Source organism: Dendrobates tinctorius, unplaced genomic scaffold (genome assembly GCF_039654945.1).
Source record: "Dendrobates tinctorius isolate UK_male_01 unplaced genomic scaffold, ASM3965494v1 ptg000020l, whole genome shotgun sequence".
Lineage (NCBI taxonomy): Eukaryota > Metazoa > Chordata > Amphibia > Anura > Dendrobatidae > Dendrobates > Dendrobates tinctorius.
In genome coordinates this window covers 8946387-8966784 of record NW_027361688.1, presented here as the reverse complement: position 1 = coordinate 8966784, position 20398 = coordinate 8946387, and the positions used below count along the sequence as shown (strand labels likewise).

Genomic DNA, 20398 nt, shown 5'->3' with positions numbered 1-20398 from the left:
TATATTGTCAGAAATCTCCTTTATTGTAGCAAACATCATGTGAACAGTTCAGGTGCTCAAATTATCTAACAGTGCGCCCCCATTTTGTACTAACTAGAAATTAACACTTTTTTTTGTGTAAAGGTTCCCATAAACATTAGACATGAAACTTAACTCAACCAAAACAATCACTCTTTGTGTCAAACTTATGAACAAATGGTAATTTTCAAGTGACCGATCACAGAATGCCATTGCTTAACCCCTTAACGACCAGGTTTGTTTTTTTTTGGTTTTGTATTTTCATTTTTTGCTCCCTTTCTTCCCAGGGCCATAACTTTTTTATTTTTTGGTCAAAGTGGCCATGTGAGGGCTGGGTTTTTTTGCTGGTCGAGTTGTACTTTTGAATAACACCATTGGTCTTACCATGTCTTGTAATAGAAAATGGGAAAACAATTCCAAGTGTGGTGAAACTGCAAAAAAATGCAATCACACACTTGTTTTTTGTTTTGGCTCTTTTACGAGGTTCACTAAATGCTGAAACTGACCTGCCACTATGATTCTCCAGGTCATTACGAGTTCATAGACAATAACATGTCTAGGTTCTTTTTTAAGTTGCCATTTTCCGAGACCCATAGTGTCTCCATTTTTTGTGATCTGTGGCCGATTTAACATTTTTATTGACACTATTTTGGTGTGTATACAATCTTTTGATCGCCTGTTATTGCATTTTATTGCAATGTTGCAGCGACGACCAAAAAAGCGTAATTCTGGCATTTCAATTTTTTTCTCGTTACACCGTTTACCGATTGGATTAATTCTTTTTTATTATTGATAGATCTGGCAACTCTGAACGCGGCATTACCAAACATGTATATATTTCATTTTTTTTATTGTTTTATTTTAAATGGGATGAAAGGGGGGGTGATTTGAACTTTATTTTTTATCTTTTTAATATTTTTAGAAACATTTTTTTTTACATTTAACTTACTTCAATAGTCTCCATGGGAGACTTAAAGATGCACTTGTCTGATCGCCTCTGCTACATAGAGCAGGGCTGCAGTCCTGCTCTATGTAGCAGATACGCTCACTTGCTATGAGCGCCGACCACCAGGCTGCGCTCATAGCGATCCAGCAATGACAAAAACAGAGTTCTCCTGCTGAACCCAGGTTGTCATGCCAACCCGTCGGCGACCCACAGTCATGTGACACGTGCGCCGATGGAAGAAGGTAATGACGCGCTTCCTGCACGTGCATGTTAAATACTGCTGTCAGAGTTTGACAGCGGCATTTAACATGTTGACAGCCACAGGCGAATCGCGATTCCACCCGCGGCTGTTCTGTTCATATGTCAGCTGATCAGATCAGCTGTCATGTGTTGGAAAAGGTGCGGGCTCATCGCCAGAGCCAACACTAAACAGGAGGATGACGGACTTTGTCCGTCATTGGACAGTAAGGAGTTAAAATGAAGTCGATTGTGTTTAAGCTTTTTGACCCAAAGTACTGCAGTGCGCAGGCACTGGGAAAGGTCAGAGAGGCCCAGCGCCTGCGTACTGCAGTACTTTACTCTGCCCTCTACAGGGCAGATAAGTACGCCTGTGCAGGAGCGCGATGTCGGGGGCCATGACGCAAGCAGGAGGGCGGCATTGCAAGAAGATGGGAGGCGCCGGACCCGGACCTGCGACACCCATTGGACTGGACCGCATCGGACCGCCCCCCAAGTGAGTATAATAAAACTTATTTTTCTTTTCTTTCAGGTCAGATCAGGGGCTTATCTACAGCATTACAGAATGCTGTAGATAAGCCCTGAAAGGCAGTGGCCAAAACTGCTGACAGGTTCGCTTAAATTAGGATTTTTTTTCTTGATTTTAAGGGAAGATTCAAAAAAATGATTACACAGAATAAAATAATTAAGGTCATCAATATCAGAATAGTAAGTATCCGACACTCGGTACCCCCATAATAAGCTAAACACAACTTTTTAGTATAGCTCTGTTCATTGTTTACATGCGGCTGCCACTGAACCAAATAACTGGCCTATGCAGGTGCCAGATGTTGGACTCTCTGCTATCTCGCTATTTTCACAGCTGTGTGAGATTTCATGCTTCTGAGATAGGACATAGCAACATTTGAGGAAAGGGTAGCTGGGAGTGTGCAGTATAGAAACACCAGTGAGTTCTGTGTAGTTATCTTCATACTGAATGTATGGTAGTTATGCAAGAAGAACTGTAGAATTGATTCCTGAATATTATGAGTAGGTGAAGAAGGCTATAGAGGTAAATCCTGTCACAACTTCTCCTTAGTGTATTGTAGCTGTTTTTGTACAGTATGTAGCCAGAAGCTCAGATTAACCATTTACAAGCAGATGATTCCTTCTTTTGCAGATTAACCCTTTATAAGCAGCTATGTTCTCCTCATGCCGATTAACCCTTTAGAAGCAGCTGTATCTTCCTCTTTTATCTGGGCTGCATAATACACTGAGACATTACAACACTGAGACATTACATAACTGGGATGAATTAGTGAATTAATTCATCATGTTTGTAATCTTCTTTTGCTTAATTTATAAGAGACATTGGTGAATTGATTCTCTCTTATGTTCTCTGAACCAGTCAGTCAACAAAACAGGCCAAATTCTGATCAGATCTGAGCACAAGACTCCACCTTGACATTCAGATTCTAAAAAGAATCAGGTACCCTCCTCAAAAAAATGTATACTTGCTCTGGTAAAGTCGTAGTAAACGTGCATCCTTGTAATGCTGCTCATCTGATTTCCTTATGACAGATATTTGTGAAAAGTCTTATAATTTTATCTACATTTACTTGTTGATTCATAAAGGGATTTTCAACAGTTGTTTCATGTAAATAATTTCACATTTGAAGTTGCACAAAAATTTTACAACTTTTGGTACTTTTACGCAAGTCCTGGCTAGCTTTGCCAAGGTGGGTGAAATATGGGTGCGATGGAGAAGGGATAAGCCTGACTGTCCAGTTAAGATATTGTTCTGCCTCTTTGGTGACATCAATTTTGCCAGAAATGTGCTCCAGTCCCTGATTAGAATAACATTTTTGCCTGAGGCACACACCAGTTGTAGGATGTCCCTAATTCATTAAGTGGAGTGCGCCTCTTAGTGAACTAGGCTCATCTCACTCTTTGGTCCTGAACATTAGGACTGCCATTCACAATGCTGGTATTAATGAATTGGGCCGTTTATGTTTTACTTATGCTTGAGAAAGGCTTTCAGCAGCCAATACATGAAGTGACTGTTTTTAATGGTTCTCTAACAACTGTGTGTTGCCTTTATTAGGTTCTTTATTCTATATCAGTTTTTCTCAAATTCCAGTCCTCACGGCACCCAACAGGCCATGTTTACAGGATTTCAGTAGTGAGAAAATTCCTGATATCTTGATACTTCCATCACCTGTGCAATACTAAGTAAATCCTAAGAACATGACATGTTTGAGGCCGAGAGGACTGGAGTTTGGGAAACACTGCTCTATAGAATTGTAATAGCCACTACCGCAATCCTGAAGCCACTGTGACTACAGACTACCGATTGACCAAATGATAATATCGAAAAATATGTTCTCTACACTGTGCTGATGTCTGTAATTAGACGTGTAAATTGTTCGTGAATCTGCCTACTTGTCTCCTTCTGAAGACTGTTAGCCAGAAGAGAAGTGAAGAAGCCAGAAGAAGAGAATAATGGAGAGGTAATAAGTACTTATGTATTTCATTTTTATGCCCCACTAATGCTTAACATACACTATGGGAAGCTCATGAGAAATTTGTTTTTGCTTGAGATGTTTTTAGCTGCAGATTTTTAACCAGCTACCTACTTGAAGAAATCCAGATAATGGGTCACCTACACATACTGCAGCATGAAGGGGCTCGGAGAAGGCGGCAGTGAAGGTGTGTAAGTGTCTGATGGGGTCACACAGCTCATAAAAGGACAACTGCCCGGCCCCATAATCCAGACATATCCTGACTCTATCACTGGAGATCTTGTCAGGTAACCGGATCACTTTACTGTCATGTATCACGGAATACTGATTGTTACATCTCCTCAAACACCAAGACTTGTTATTATCTCCAATGTAGGATTCATCTCCCTTCCTATCTACACTGGGATAACACATCCCCACCATCCACCTCCCTGATCTACTGATCTCAACATCCCAGTAATGTCGTCCTGAGGTAAATCCCCTCCTGCTCATCACCTGATAATCCTGGAATCTCCCTTCAGTTTCTGGACGATTCTGCTTTTTTTCTGACCATATTGCAGTTTTCAGGTCATCTGATATAAGGATATAATTAGCAGCTGTGGTTACATCCAGTAATATGTCTGCAGGACCCTCCACATAGATCCCGCTCCTTATACCTGATATTACGTCACATAATGTGTGTAATGTGTGTGAGATCACAGCCACATCCAGGTCATCATCATGGGGCAGTTTGTCATGTCCCCCCCTGTGTCATCACCTCCGTCCTCCTCAGGATCACACAAGTCACCGGTCTCTGGTTCCTGTAGGACAGTCAGTGGATCCGTCATGTTACACAGCTCCTCAATGTGTCTCATCTTCCTGGACAGCTCGTCCTTCTTTATTTCCATCTGATGGATCAGAGCAGACAGTGACAGTGACTCTTCCTTTTCCTGCCTGGAGATCTCACTCAGGACCTTCTTCTCCAGGTCGTCCACCCGTCTCCTGATGTCTGTACACAGGGCAGTGACTCTCTCGGCTTCTCCAGCTGCTTTTTCTTGAGCTTTTCTCCTGCTCTCCTCCAGACTCCGGACTCTTTCCTCAGTCTCTTCTCTCTTTGTGATCAGTTTCTTGGGAACATTTCTCAGTTTCTTCTTCTTCTTCTCTAAGGCTTCACCAAGTATCTCCACCTCATGTCCCCGATGTTCTCCTGCTGAACAATAGACACAGATGCAAGCAGCATCCTCGAAACAGTAATATTCCAGGATCTTCTTATGGACAGAACATTTCCTTTTCTCCAGATTAGTGCTGGGATCAGATAAGACGTGTTCTGGTGATTTGCTGGGAGCTCTCAGGTGTTTATTACACAGAGGAACTTCACAGTGTAGACAGGATTTAACAGCACGTACAGGAGAGTCCACACAGTGAGTGCAGAAAATCCTGTTTTTTATCTGTTTTGGTGGAGTAAACAGGAAATTCTCCATTATTTTACGCAGAGCTAAGTACCTCATCAGTGTCGGCCGCTGATAAAAGATTTCTCTACATTCAGGACAGGAATAAACTCCAGTCACGTCCTGTGTATCCAGCGCCTGATCAATACAGACCCGGCAGAAGTTGTGTCCACATCTCAGCATTACAGGATCTGTATAAGTGCTCAGACAGATGGAGCAGCCCAGCTCTTCTCTCAGATCAGCAGATGCCATGGTTGATCTACTGTAAAAAGAAAGAAATGAAACTGAACGTGCATGACATTCTATAAATAGCAAAATTGTAGTTATATAAGGAACAAGCAGATGTTGACACTGAATCTTAAGGCCTCTTTCACACTTAAGTTTTTTCACGTCAGTCATAATCCGCCAATTTTTGAAAAAAACGGATCCGCCAAAAAAGGGGCGAATCCGTTTTTTTCCTCCATAGACTTACATTATTGGCGGATTTTGACTGACGGTCGTCCGTCACCCCCCGGGCGGATGAGATGGACAATGCAACGTTTTTTCCTCTTGATGGACCGCTATTTTCATGTGCGCATGCCCGGAAGCTTTGCTCCGGGATCATTTTTAACCCAGTAATGCCGTTCCGGGACCGTAAAATATATTCTCTCTCTCATTTCCAGGCACGGGTTCCTTTAAAATTCAACCTTCGCCGGATCCGTCATAACAACGGTCCGGTGCCACACGTTGCTGTCAATCCGCCGACGGATCCGTTTTCCGCCATTTTCGCGGATTACAACTGATCTGAAAATCGGATGTGTGAAACAGGCCTAAGGTGCCTAAACACATTAGGCCAAGGGTGTTGACAATGGACAATTAAAAAAATAGACATAACATAGCAGCGCAACGTTTCCCAACATTTGTAAACAAGCCCTTCATTTTTCTTCAAGCAAGGAGTTTATCTTTGAAAGGTATAGCAACCAGGGGTGGAGATGGAGGGAAAAACGTTTTGGATGGCTTCCTTAAGACCGCCAGGTTGCAGATAGCCTCGACAAGCAGTATCCACACATTGTTGTGTAAGCAATGGTCATGGGAGGGCAAAAAGACAGGCCCAGCATGATGGGTTAATGATATATAGAACATCACAGTCGGGGAAATCGTAGATGCCACTTTGATGCAACGGAAGGTGATCTCTTCCAACAGTTATGCAGACATGTCTTTATTACTCCTTCATAGAGCTTACATTACTCCACATATTAAGTCTAAGATGTCTCCAGTGGGCACATTCACATGCTCCAAATGCGGGATAGGAAACACAGACATATTTCATCACATGTGGGGATGTCCCAAAGTGCAAAAACTATGGCAGTCTATCCACACCCAACTACAGAATCTTGGTTGGATATTATTTCCTTTGACGCCACAATGGGCAATATTTAATATTTTAGACAGCTCTCAACACAAACTCCCAAAACATCTTAAGGCCATGTTGATAATATGGGTCTCAGCTACCAGGAAAAGTATTTTGCAGCACTGGCTAAATCCATTGCCACCACCCAAATCTCTCATATACTCCAAAAATAATGTATATTTTTCGAATGAACTGGCTAGACACCCTGACAAATAAAGAGAAATTGACTGGGAAGTTTTTAAGTACTTGGTCATTGTTCATCCCATCACTGTCTCAAGACACCAGGGACAAACTAAGGACACATTTTGAAAATACCCAGTGGTATCTTCTTCAGAAAATTAGCGGACATAATCCTATTCCTTAAGCTTGTTGATCGTTAGTCAATTGCAGAGTTGCTTAAGGGGTTTATATGTTGGGGGGGAGAGTTAAGGGAGGTGGGGGACAGTTATGAGTATTATGCCTGTCAAACAAGCATCAAATAAGCTTGATTCCTTCAAACCTGTATGACTTACTTTTTGGTAATGTTCTTTAAACCAATATTCTGAGTTTTACACCTGTCAAATAGCTTGTTACTTCAAGACTTGTATGATTATCTTTTATTGTAATGCTCTTTAAATCAATATAACATGTTGGAGAAAAAAAATAGACATTGTTTGTGTGAAATTTTAAGTGTATCTTCCACCAGGTTTTTACTTCCACATATGAAAACAGCATAAAGTACAGATAAGAACTATGAGTCCAATACTGTCACTCTTGCTGTAGTTTTGATAAAATTACTGTGTTATCTGCTGAAGCTTTTCTAGTACGCTTAATGATGAGCTCTATCTATTTATCCACACACACCACTAATTGGTAGATTTATACCTACACTGTGCATAGACAGAAAATTACCATTCAGTGGTGGTAGGAGGGAGATAGGTAGAGCTGTGTTTTTTTTGTGTTTTATCCTTGTGTAGGCTGTAAGTTTCATGTGTGCAAGGGTGGTGGGAGTTAATTGTAGGGCCAGCCCATAATTTGGGGAGGAGTAAGTGTGCACTAGGAGTTAAGGGCCTGTCACACTAAAGCTGGAGTCACACATAGCAACTTACCAGCGATCCCGATAACGATATCAACGTGTCAGGATCGCTGGTAAGTCGCTATGTGATCGCTGGTGAGCTGTCACACAGACAGCTTCACCAGCGATTAGCACAGCGATGCCGAGCGCGCGGCATCGCTGTGTTCGTTAGTGCTGATGCCATATTCATGTCAAAACTAGAATTAAAATAAAAAATATTGTAATTCTCACCTTCCGACGTCCCCCGCAGCATTCCCGCCTCTCTCCACGCTCCGGTCCCAGTAATCCTTTGCGAGAACTACCGCAATGACGTCCGTTCTCGTGGGATCGCGAAGTCTCGCGGTTATTCTTGCAAAGGATTACAGGGACCGGGAGCGTGGAGAGAGGCGGGAAGACTGCGCGGGATGCCGGAAGGTGAGAATAACAATATTTTTTATTTTTTTTATTATTTTACAGCTGATCGCTGGTCTCCCGCCTGTCACACACAGCGATGCGTGCTGGCCAGCGGGAGATCAGCGACAAAAAAATGTCCAGGGGTTTCTTGCAGCGATCAGCGATACCGGCAGGGGGGCCGGTCGCTGATCACTGTCACACACAGCGATCTTGCTGGTGAGATCGCTGTTGTGTCACAAAAGTTGTGACTCAGCAGCAATCTCGCTAGCGAGATTGCTATGTGTGACGGGGCCTTAAGCGTCACTGGTTTTTGTGACATTATAGCGTTATTGCTAGGGATATCGCTGTGTCTGATACTTACCTCCAACCGCTCCCCCGCTGGTTATCGCTGATCGCGCGAGAACATCCTGGACCATTTCTCATCTTCAGCTTCCTGCTGTGGAGACGAGCGACGCGTGGACGCGGGCGGGAGGACGTCAGGATCGCCTTGTCTGACAGGTAAGTAGCGACCCCCGACCCCTGCTATATCGCTGGGGAGATCTGCCTGTGTGGCAGCTCACTAGCGACCACTTAGCGATGCACCAGTGATCCTGACCGCGATCCTGCACCACCAGTGATCAAGATATTGATCACCTATCCTAAAGCCCCAGTTACACATAGCGATATCGCTAGCAATATCGCTGTAACGTCACCGATTTTGTGACGTAGCAGCGATATTGCTAGCGATATCGCTATGTCTGATACCTCCGACCGGCTCCCCCGCTGATTATTGCTGATCGTGCGAGAACGTCCTGGACCATTTCTCGTCGGGGGCTTCCTGCTGGGCTTCCTGTGGCGCCGACGAGCGACGCGTGGACGCGGGCGGGAGGACATCAGGATCGCCGCGTCTGACAGGTAAGTAGTGACCCCCGACCCCTGCTGTGTCGCTGGTGAGATCTGTCTGTGTGGCAGCTCACTAGCGACCACTTAGCGATGCACCAGCGATCCTGACTGCGTCATATCGCTGGTGCATCGCTAAGTGTGGCAGTACCTTTAGTTCCAGTTTAAGTTGGGCTACAGTGAATAACCCACACCCTCAGTTAGTTCTAGCCATATTTGTGTGTGCGAAGAGCAGACCTACAGTACGTTTCAGCATTCAAGTAACACTGGCAGCAATCCTACATACCACAGACAAGTGGCACCTAATGCAAGCAAGTTTTTAGTGTTTTTCAGATTTGGAGGTTTTTGTGAAGAAAATCGGAATCAGCCAGGCTTAGGGACATCCGTAAGGTTTGCCAGCTGGAAAATCTAGTTTACATATTCCACAGAGTGTATTCTGGGTGCGTTGGTCATAGCAAAAGACATCGACCCGCGTGGCCCTCTATTGGGAATATGGAGGTCCTCAGCGTAGTCTGCTGTTTGTTTGCAACGTCCTACACAAGTAATGTGCCACTGTCCGCAACTGCTAAGTGAGTAGCTCTGTCATGCAATACAGATGGACACGTTAAGCAATATTCCTGCTACCTCTTTTTATATCAAGAGTTTATTTTCTTAACCATGCCTATTTCCTTCATCGCGGAGTTAGTCTTCGTATTTCACAAAATGGGGCAGAACATGATCCAAAGGTGTCGTCAGATGTATCAACAATATGTGCACACACCCAGGGACCCCATATAGGGTGCTTGGGGGCGCAAAACTAAATGTTAGTCAATCTCGTCCATTACACCTCAATTAACATAGTCAGCAGGATGTGGTTTCCCTGCAGGAAAATTTTTTGGGCGGGAAGATATGTGGTGCAAGCAAACTATGTGTTCTAAGATGGCCCTCAGAGACATGTGTTTTAAGATGGCGAATGATGGCCTAGGAAAAGTGAAAACCGCCTTTTGTAGGAGTGGAAGACGCCAGGGGGAGCAATAGAATGCCCAGTCCACTGGAACACCAGCCCTGAAGAGGGATTGCCCTGATTCGACGACTCGGCTGGAGATGGGAGGAGCACACCAGAAGAGGGTGTGATGGAAGTGAAAACCCTGCTCACCGAAGCAAGCACAGAGAGCTCAGGAGAAGTGGTCAGAGGTGGAATGACCAGGAGTGCCGACTGACGTGTGTGCCATGCCACAAGAATGGCCCCTGGAAGGGTGGAGCCTGTGGAAGAAGTGTGAGGGGAAGAATAAACTGGCGCCATTATACTACAGCGTATACGTCCCAGCACAGAGATGGCATCTGGTGCATTAAGCAGCAATAGCAAGGAACTGCAGTAATCCACCTGGTGGAGATGTGGTGGAAGAGCTCCAACACATAAAGACTCCTGGAGCCATGGTGGAAATGAAGTCTAAGAGGAAGCTGACAAGAAGTGTGCAACACACAATCAATTTCTGCTGCAGTGGTTGACCATTTCCCATCCAGAGGTAGGCCCACTGCTGCATGAGCTTCGGGTGTGGTGCTTGAGCCAAATGACGGAGGGCAGAGGAGCACCGAAGACCAACGCTGCTACAGCTACTGCAGCTCCAGCTACTGCCGCTCCAGCTACTGCCGCTCCAGCTACCACCGCTGCTCCACAACCCTCTGAGGTCCATGACCTAGAACCACATGGGAAAGGGTGCATAAGAAAAAGGGGATAGTGGAGTGATATGGAAGATGAACTCTCCTAAGCAGCATATCCGTCGGAGGAAGATGTACAAAATGTCCCGACTCCTGCTGCTGCCTGGGAAAGACATACACATCTTTGAAGTTAGGGCGAAGTGTTGGAAGCAGAATGCGGTGAAAGACCAAAAGAGGGACTAAATTCTGGGTTAGGAGTAGGTGTCGGGAAAGCAACATTTTGAGACTGAGGACCAGTGTTCCATGGGCCGCATGACACGGTTTGATATGGCCCAGGGGTTCGGCATCTTCTAGGAATTTAGGACCGGAGACGAGGTATATAATCAGCTGAAGTGTAGTGAAGAAGTACCTACCTCCCTTTCTCCATAACCTCTATGTTGAAGAAGTGGTATCCTTTCTGAAGATGTGGTGCCGGAAGGGTAGTATGCAGCCAAAGTGACCTAACCAGTTACAATAGCTGATGACGAGGAATGCACACATGAAATAGTGAGGGCCAAGGAACAACATGAGAGGTACCGTGGCAAGCAGTCGGGGTTCACCATCAGTGTCGAAGTAGCTTGGGAGGAGAAGAATCGTTAATCAACATAGCAGCGCCACTGCACCCCCGATGTGAGAAGCACCCCATCTGGATTCTTAAAGGGGTTACGGTAGTTAGGCAAACTCATATGCAGACTGGTGGTCTGGTTCATCAGAATATATGGGTGTCCATGTTTGGGCCTTCCATGGTGAACCTTGTTGGTCCAACTAAGAGACCCAGTGCAGACGAGGTACAAAGACCAGCCCTGGAAGTGGAGAAGATCACTTTCCCTTACCATATGGAAGAGTTTGTATGGGTATGATAAGAAACTCTCTGGAAAATAGCAGTGAAAGTGCTGACAGAACTGCACATTCACACATCTAACTCCCTTTGTAGGTCGATAGGCCATGTTGAATACAAGGAGGGGGGTCTGTTGTGAGTTCATTTTCCCCTTCGTCACTGAGGTCTGGTGAACTCCATATTCTGGTAAAGGAAGGTAATGAGCCTGATTATCAGGCACCTGAGCCTAATGATGATGACTGGCTGAGTGGAGTCACTGACTGGATATAAGGCTGCCGACGCCCTTCTGCCCTGCGGGTGATTTCTCTGTGGACTTCTAGGACACCAGTCTGATTCCTGCTCCTCTAAAGCTAAGTTTTCTGCTTTGCCTTTTTGCATTTGTGTTTTGTTTTTTGTTTGCCTTGCTTTTCTGGATTCTGCCATTCCCTGCTGGGGTGAGCTGAATCTCCTTTTGCCTGTTGCTCTGTCTTCAGAATATTCCTGAGTACTGACATAGTCTTTTTGAAGCCTAGCGTCTTCAGGGCCTTTTTCACTGTCAGTCTGTTGGCTCTTATTTTCATAGGGTTTTTCACGGATTGCAGACAGCAGCCTTCCTGTCCTTTCCTATCTAGTTAGCTTGGGCCCCGTCTTTGCTCAGTCTATTTTTCTGTCTGTGTTGTGTTCTTTCTTCTTGCTTCACCGTCATTATATGTGGGGGGCTGCCTTTTGCTTTGGGGTCTGCTCTGGGGCAGTTTAGATTTCCCTTTCTGTCTTTAGGGTATCTAGTCCTCCGGCTGTGATTGAGGGGTCTAGGGCATTGTAGGAACCCCCCATGGCTACTGCTAGTTGTGTTGATAGGTTCAGGGGTCTGCAATCCGATAGCTGCCAACCTCTCTGGTTTTCTGGACTTAGCTTGCATTTCTATTTTTGCCTCCTACGGTGACTCAATCATAACAGAATCACCCGCCATACCGCAGATCCTAGGGTACTCAATAGCAGGAAAGAATTGTGTTTAAAAAAAAAAAAGAGTGTGTATATTCTTTCCTCTATATCTCTGAGTCCATAAGGGGAATTTTTTTTTCTCTCAATGGAGATAAAACAATTGTCTGATCGTGTGGAGCAGCTTGCTGCGGAAGTGCGGGGAATTTCCGCCTACCTTGCTCGTTCACATGCTGTTGAACCAAAGATCCCTATACCTGATGTATTTTTTTTGGGGATCGATCTAAATTTTTGAGTTTCAAAAATAATTGTAAATTATTTTTTGCCTTGAAGCCTAACTCGTCAGGGAACTCCACGCAGCAGGTTAAAATTGTCATCTCTTTGCTGCGTGGCGATCCCCAGGATTGGGCGTTTTCTTTGAAACCAGATGATCCTATTCTGACTAATGTGAAGGCATTCTTTCAAGCCTTGGGGTTGTTGTATGACGAACCTAATGCTGTTGATCAGGCTGAAAAGACCCTCTTGGCATTGAACCAGGGTCGAGATTCTGCAGAGTTGTACTGTCAAAAGTTCCGAAAGTGGGCGGTCCTTACTACCTGGAATGATAATGCCTTGGCTGCTCTCTTTCGGAAGGGTTTGTCAGAAGCTGTAAAAGATACTATGGTGGGATTTCCTGTTCCCTCTGGTCTGGACGATTCTATGTCATTAGCCATTCAGGTTGATCGGCGTTTACGTGAATGCAGGATTGCACGAGAGGTGTTGCCACCGGTAGAACAGACGTCTGAACCTATGCAATGTGATAGAGTTTTGTCTAAGGCGCAATGTCAGGAGTTCAGAAGGCGTAATAAGCTGTGCTTTTTCTGTGGAGATGCCTCGCATATTATTTCTGTTTGTCCTAAACGAGAGAAACGCTTTGCACACACGTTTTCTGTTGGTGGTGTTCAACCTAAGTTTCTTCTGGCAATTACTCTGATCTGCTCCCTGTCCACATTTTCCGCCAAGGCTTTTGTGGATTCGGGAGCAGCGCTAAACCTAATGGACTTGGATTTTGCTAAACGTTGTGGATTTCCGATGACACCTCTGCAGACGCCTATCCCTTTGAGGGGGATTGATGCTACTCCTTTGGCGAAAAATAAACCTCAGTTTTGGACCCAGGTGGTCATGCGGGTCGCCCCAGGCCATCAAGAAAATTGCAGATTTTTGGTGTTGCATGGTCTGCATGATGCCGTTGTTCTGGGGTTTCCCTGGTTGCAAATTCATAATCCAGTTTTGGATTGGAAATCTGTGTCTGTGGTGAGTTGGGGTTGTCGGTGTGCCTTTAGTGAGGCTCCGGTTTTTTCCACCTCTCCTCAGTCGCATGATGTTCCTGACTATTTGGCGGACTTTTATGATGTATTTAGTGAGAATGAGTCTGCGTCCTTGCCTCCTCATAGGAGTTATGACTGTGCAATTGAACTGAGCCCGGGGTGTAAATTTCCCAAGGGTCGGCTCTTCAATTTATCTGTACCCGAGCACGAGGCTATGCGGTCCTATATTAAGGAGGCGTTGGAGAAGGGTCATATTAGACCATCCTCTTCACCCTTAGGTGCCGGGTTTTTTTTGTGGCCAAAAAGGATGGTTCTTTAAGGCCTTGAATTGATTATCGTGCCCTCAACAAAATTACTATTAAATATCAGTATCCGTTACCCCTGATTTCGGATCTATTCTCTAGAGTTAGAGGTGCTTGCTGGTTTACCAAGCTTGACCTCAGGGGGGCGTATAATCTTATCCGCATTAAGCAGGGGGATGAATGGAAGACGGCGTTTAATACTCCGGAGGGACATTTTGAGTACCTGGTGATGCCTTTTGGGCTCACTAATGCCCCTTCTGTCTTCCAGTGCTTCATGAACGATATTTTCCGAGACTTTGTCGATAAATTTTTGATTATCTGTCTGGATGATATTTTGATCTTCTCCAAGGATTGGGATTCTCATGTGGAACATATTCGGACTGTGTTCCGGATCTTGAGGGAGAATTCCCTGTATGTCAAAGGATCGAAATGCCTTTTTGGAGTACAGAGGATTTCATTTTTGGGATTTATTTTGTCTCCGTCAACTATTGAAATGGATCCGGCCAAGGTACAGGCCATTTATGATTGGGTTCAGCCCACTTCTTTGAAGGCCCTCCAGAAGTTTTTGGGTTTTGCTAATTTTTATCGGAAATTTATAGCAAAATTTTCTAGTATTGCCAAGCCATTGACTGATCTGACTAAGAAGGGTGCTGATGTGTTGAATTGGTCTCCGGAGGCTGTTGCTTCCTTTCAGGAGCTGAAGCAAAGATTTACCTCTGCCCCGGTTTTGCGGCAACCTGATGTCTCACTCCCGTTCCAGGTAGTGGTGGATGCTTCTGAGATTGGTGCAGGAGCTGTTTTGTCCCAAAAGGATCCTGTAACATCTAAAATGAATCCCTGTGCTTTCTTTTCCCGAAAGTTCTCTCCATCTGAACGTAACTATGATGTGGGGAATCGGGAACTGTTGGCCATGAAATGGGCATTTGAGGAGTGGAGACATTGGTTGGAGGGAGCTAAACATCAAGTTGTAGTCCTCACTGACCACAAGAATTTGATTTATCTAGAGTCGGCTAAACGCTTGAACCCTAGACAGGCTAGGTGGGCCTTGTTTTTTACACGTTTTGATTTTGTGGTCTCTTTTCTTCCTGGAACTAAGAATGTCAAGGCAGACGCCCTCTCTAGGAGCTTCTTTGCTGATTCTCCTGTGGTGACGAAGCCTGCTACCATCTTAGGCGAAGGGGTAGTTCTTTCTGCCATCTCGCCCGATTTGAGACTTGCTCTGCAAGAGTTCCAGGAGGACAAACCTGAGCGTTGTCCCAGTGGGAAGTTGTATGTTCCTGACCAGTGGAAGAAGAGAGTGATGTCTGAAGTTCATTGCTCTGCATTGGCTGGTCATCCAGGTATTTTTGGTACTAGAGATCTGGTGAGTCGCTCTTTTTGGTGGCCCATCTTGTCTCATGATGTCAGGAATTTTGTGCAGTCCTGTGGGACTTGCTCCCAGTCTAAATCTTGTTCTCGCTCTAGTGGGTTGTTGATGCCTTTGCCGGTCCCCAGGAGGCCATGGACCCATATTTCAATGGATTTCATCTCTGATATGCCGGTCTCTCAAAGAATGACTGTTATTTGGGTGATTTGTGATAGGTTCTCTAAGATGGTTCATCTTGTACCACTCCCTAAGTTGCCGTCTTCCTCTGAGTTGGTGCCCCTGTTTTTGCAACAGGTGGTTCGCTTGCACGGGATTCCTGAGAACATTGTATCTGACAGAGGAGTTCAGTTTGTGTCTAGATTTTGGAGGACTTTCTGTTCCAAGCTGGGAATTCAGTTGTCCTTCTCCTCTGCTTTTCACCCTCAGACCAATGGGCAGACAGAGAGAACAAACCAGACCTTGGAGTCGTATTTGAGATGTTTTATTTCCGCTGATCAGGATGATTGGGTTTCATTTTTGCCCTTGGCCGAATTTGCTTTAAATAATAGAGCTAGTTCTGCCACTTTGATGTCACCTTTTTTTTGTAACTTTGGGTTTCATCCTCGATTTTCTTCAGGGCAGGTGGAGCCTTCTGCCTGCCCAGGTGTTGACTCTGTGGTGGAGAGAATGCACCAGTTCTGGGACCAAGTGGTGGATAAGTTATCTCTCTCCCAGGAAAAGGCCCAGCGGTTTTCCAATCGACATAGGACCATTGGTCCCCAGTTTAAGATTGGTGATATGGTGTGGTTATCATCAAAAAATATTGCTATGAAGGTGGCTTCTCCTAAGTTTAAGCCTAGATTTATTGGACCTTACAAGATTTTGGAGATTATTAATCCGGTCTCTTTTCGTTTGGCTCTTCCTGTCACATTTAAAATCCATAATGTGTTCCATAAGTCCTTGTTGAAGAGGTTTGTTGAACCAGTTGTTCCTGGGGTGGCACCTCCGGACCCTGTATTGGTTGAAGGTAACATGGAATATGAGGTAGAGAAAATACTGGATTCCCGTCTGGCTAGACAGAGACTCCAGTATTTGGTTAAGTGGAAGGGTTATGGTCAGGAGGATAATTCCTGGGTCTCTGCCTCTAATATTCATGCCAAAAGATTGGTGCGTGCCTTTCATCGGGCTCACCCTGATCGCCCTGGTGGCGTGGTTGAGGGTTCGGTGACCCCTCCTCAAGGGGGAGGTACTGTTGTGAGTTCATTTTCCCCTTCGTCACTGAGGTCTGGTGAACTCCCTATTCTGGTAAAGGAAGGTAATGAGCCTGATTATCAGGCACCTGAGCCTAATGATGATGACTGGCTGAGTGGAGTCACTGACTGGATATAAGGCTGCCGACGCCCTTCTGCCCTGCGGGTGAATTCTCTGTGGACTTCTAGGACACCAGTCTGATTCCTGCTCCTCTAAAGCTAAGTTTTCTGCTTTGCCTTTTTGCATTTGTGTTTTGTTTTTTGTTTGCCTTGCTTTTCTGGATTCTGCCATTCCCTGCTGGGGTGAGCTGAATCTCCTTTTGCCTGTTGCTCTGTCTTCAGAATATTCCTGAGTACTGACATAGTCTTTTTGAAGCCTAGCGTCTTCAGGGCCTTTTTCACTGTCAGTCTGTTGGCTCTTATTTTCATAGGGTTTTTCACGGATTGCAGACAGCAGCCTTCCTGTCCTTTCCTATCTAGTTAGCTTGGGCCCTGTCTTTGCTCAGTCTATCTTTCTGTCTGTGTTGTGTTCTTTCTTCTTGCTTCACCGTCATTATATGTGGGGGGCTGCCTTTTGCTTTGGGGTCTGCTCTGGGGCAGTTTAGATTTCCCTTTCTGTCTTTAGGCTATCTAGTCCTCCGGCTGTGATCGAGGGGTCTAGGGCATTGTAGGAACCCCCCATGGCTACTGCAAGTTGTGTTGATAGGTTCAGGGGTCTGCAATCCGATAGCTGCCAACCTCTCTGGTTTTCTGGACTTAGCTTGCATTTCTGTTTTTGCCTCCTACGGTGACTCAATCATAACAGGGGTCAAGTTCCGGAGTACTCCTTACTAAAAGGCTGGAGACGAGATGGATTTCAGAATAGGAGATTGAGTATACGACTGGACCAGGGACGGACTGGAACTGAATTTCAGCCCTGGCAGGCCAATGGTGTTCCCGCCCCTGAGCACCAGATGGGAATATATTACTAATATTGCCCTGCCTGGAGAAATCAAGATTTACTACAAGACTAATATTTCTAATAATACCAATAATATTGATATATAAAATTAAATAATTATAATATCGAAATAATAACATTGCAATATTACAGACAAATACCAACAAACAATAACCAAATATTCCCAGTATATACAATATTGATAATACCACCATACTGATCGTTAAAGGGGTTGAGGTTAAAATCTATGTAACTTCAGACTTCTGAATCCTCATAGCGCACACTGAGAGGATTCTCCAGTGCTGGTATTGGGAGCGGCCGTCATGCGACCACAAGTATGCGATTTTCACACCTCCGGCCACATTCCAACTAAGTGTACTCGGCTTTGTGTGTTTCATTTGTATTGAGCGAGGCCGTGCACGTCTAGTTAGCACGTGACCGCATGTACGCAAATTGATTGCATAATTACAGTAGATGCAAGGGTTGCAATTGCACCCAGGTCCTGGAGCCTAGAAGACCCCAAAACTTTGGACTTTAATAGCATTGGTCTTTTTATACAGGCCAAATGATCTTTTGGGGTCCTCTAGGCTCATTATATAGTATGATGGTACCACTAACAATCCCCCATATATTATGATGTTTTACCTCATAGCCCCCTATATAGTATGACAGTCCACATCACAGCCCTCTATATAGTATGATGGTCCACCTCAAAGCCACTAATATAATATGATGGTCCCTCCAACAGCCACCTATATAGTATGATGGTCCCCTTAACAACAGCTCCTATATAGTGTGATGGTACAACCCATAGCTCCTTATATATTATGATGGTACACATCTCAGCTCCTATGTAGTATGATGGTTTACCTCATAGCCCCCTATTTAATATGATGGTCCACCTCACAGTCCTCCCCATTTACTGTGTTGGTTCACCCCATAGCCCCTTATATACTATGGTGGTCCAACTCACAGTGCTCTATATAGCGTGATGGTCCCCCACAACCATCCAAAGGTTAAAAAAATCCCTATAATCACCTAATTCAGACATGTCATCCTCGGTAGCGTCTGACTCCTCTTCTATCCATTCTCGCAGTGGATGCTGGCAGCGCGGTGCAGTGACATTATTGCAGTGCCGGCGTCACCTGTTGGTGCTGGCCTCCGGCAGGTTGCAGACAGGAAGGAAACCAGCGGCCTGCTGAGGCAAGTGACAGAGCCAGCAACTTTATGCTACGTCAGAACTGTTAACGGTAATGGCGTCTTGAGGATGTAGATTCTGATACAAGGTAACAGATAAGGCGTCCCATGACCAGACAGGCCATTTGCCAGAATTGCCAGATGGCCAGTCCCGGCCCTGGACTGGACGTATCTCTGACTCGCAGATAGCTGCTGGGAGTATTACTCCACTTTTACAGACAATAAAATATACAAAACGGAAGATAGTTTTTCCTGTAAAATCGATTCTATTAGGAAACATTCTATCCTTTATAATGACTTGTATAGTAAGCAAAATTAAAGAGAGAAAGAAAAGCCTCCTCCACCCCTTAATTGCCAGGCCATCTCTCACTGTATTTCTCCCTTGCCTATGACTATAGTAGATGACATAGCAGATGGGGAAATAAAGCTACACACAACAGTAGTCACCGGTAAATATCAATTTAACGTTTTGCTACCTTATCTGAGCATATGGTGTGTGTGACATAGTCAGACAAATCCTGTTTAATTTATGAGGGACTCACAGCCTATGCGAACAATGCAAGAAGTGCCAAAAATTATGAGGAAGAAGGACAGATACACCCTGTATTAGACATAAAGGAGGGCCACATACACATTCTGTTACAATAGTTAGGAAGAGGGACTCCTAAACTCATAAAGCCTATGCACTAAGTGCAAGGGCTGCCAAAAATTAGAAGGAAGGACTGCAATACACTGTAGAAGACACCATTTTTAAGGAATGGGACTCCTAGGCTGGTAAAGCCTATGCACTAAATACCCCTGGGGAGTGTATTGTGCTGCTTTTCCTAGGCGCCGGTATGTGTCACACAGACACATGTATGGCACATGTATGTGTCCCACGGACACACGAATTTCACACGGGTGTTACATAAGTACGTACATATGACACACGGACACTGATTTCACCACTTCTGTTTTTTCCTATACAGGAAGCAACAGGACATGTGAAGGAGGCCTTACACAGTATGATGACCCCACCAAACAGTATCATGGCCCATACATGGTATGATATCACCCAAATTCCGAACAGACAGTATCATGGCACCCAAAACTCCCAACACAGTATCATGGTCCCTACAATCACTCCACTCAGTATCATGGCCTCTAACCACAGTATAGTACACCCACAAGTCCTGGACAACTACGGACAGCATTAAAAGTAAATAAAAACTACTCAGCTCACCTAATCCCTAATACAGATGGACAGGTTGAATGGTGGGACACCCTATTCTACCTTTGTATTCAATTATATTTGCATCCACAGGATGCAGATTCCATTGAAACTTCCGGGCGGAAGGAACCCAGGCACCCTGACTCAAGGGCCCCATAGCAGCTACAAGGTCTGCCACTCAAGAAACTCCTTAAAAAAGGAGCATTTCCTGAAGCAGTTTAAACTTTAAAAACTTGTGGTTTTTGAAAGCCTCAAATAACTCCTTGTGAGCATAGCCTAACACTTCAAGCATTCACAGATGTCTTGAATTAAGACTGAGTCCTGTACCTTCTTCTATGATGGACACCAACTTTTCTTTACTTAGCTGGTTGCAGGCGTCTCAATGTTTTTTTGTTTTACGCTACTTTCTCCTTGGCCTCACACCGACTTCCCAGAAAGATGGATTCTCCAACACGCAGTAAATGCTTCGTCCACATAAGCCTCTTTCTGCAAGATGCTGCCCAGATATTTAGTAGTCACCTGGGGAGACGTCTACACCACTGATCTCTATGTAGTTTCTTCCTGCAGAC

At 44.9% G+C, this 20398-nt stretch overlaps 1 pseudogene; it reads right to left on the bottom strand.

Moving 5' to 3' along the window:
• Positions 1-2: 2 nt before the first annotated feature.
• LOC141083390 (E3 ubiquitin/ISG15 ligase TRIM25-like) lies at positions 3-20398 on the bottom strand (annotated as a pseudogene).